Raw genomic sequence first — 561 nt, forward strand, 5'->3', positions numbered from 1 at the left:
TGGTGCAAATGATCATGACTCTAACAACTGAAAGGAAAAACAAAAAGAAAATAAATGGTTGAGGAAAGTTGGGTTGCCTCCCAACAAGCGCTCTTTTAAAGTCACTAGCTTGACCTTTAGCTCCTTACGGAGGTGAGTATGGGTTTAGTTTTTTGCCTCTGACAGTGAATTTTCTGCCTGTCTTCTCATGGATAAGCTCTACATGCTCTAGAGATAGGACACAGCTCACTGTATGTGATAAGGCTGGCTTCTTAGTGAAGACAACTCTCATGCCAGGTGAAAGGCCTTTAGTTAGGACTTTTTTGTCCTTCCAGGCTTTAGGTACTTTCTTTTTAGTACCCTTGTGCTTAGAGCTTGTTGAGGGTTTCCCAACACCAAACTTAGAATTGATGTCTGGGGACTCTGTAGAGCTCTGCACAGAAACAGAGGGTTGGCACACTAGATGTTGTACAGTTATCTCTCTTTTAGAGGGAGAATTGGGGTTAGGTATCTTAAATAAGATGTGGTCCTACCCTAACTATATAGTTAGTTCTCCCTTAGCCACATCAATGATAGCATTGG

This window comes from Arachis ipaensis, chromosome B02 (genome assembly GCF_000816755.2).
Source record: "Arachis ipaensis cultivar K30076 chromosome B02, Araip1.1, whole genome shotgun sequence".
In the NCBI taxonomy this organism is placed as follows: Eukaryota; Viridiplantae; Streptophyta; class Magnoliopsida; order Fabales; family Fabaceae; genus Arachis; species Arachis ipaensis.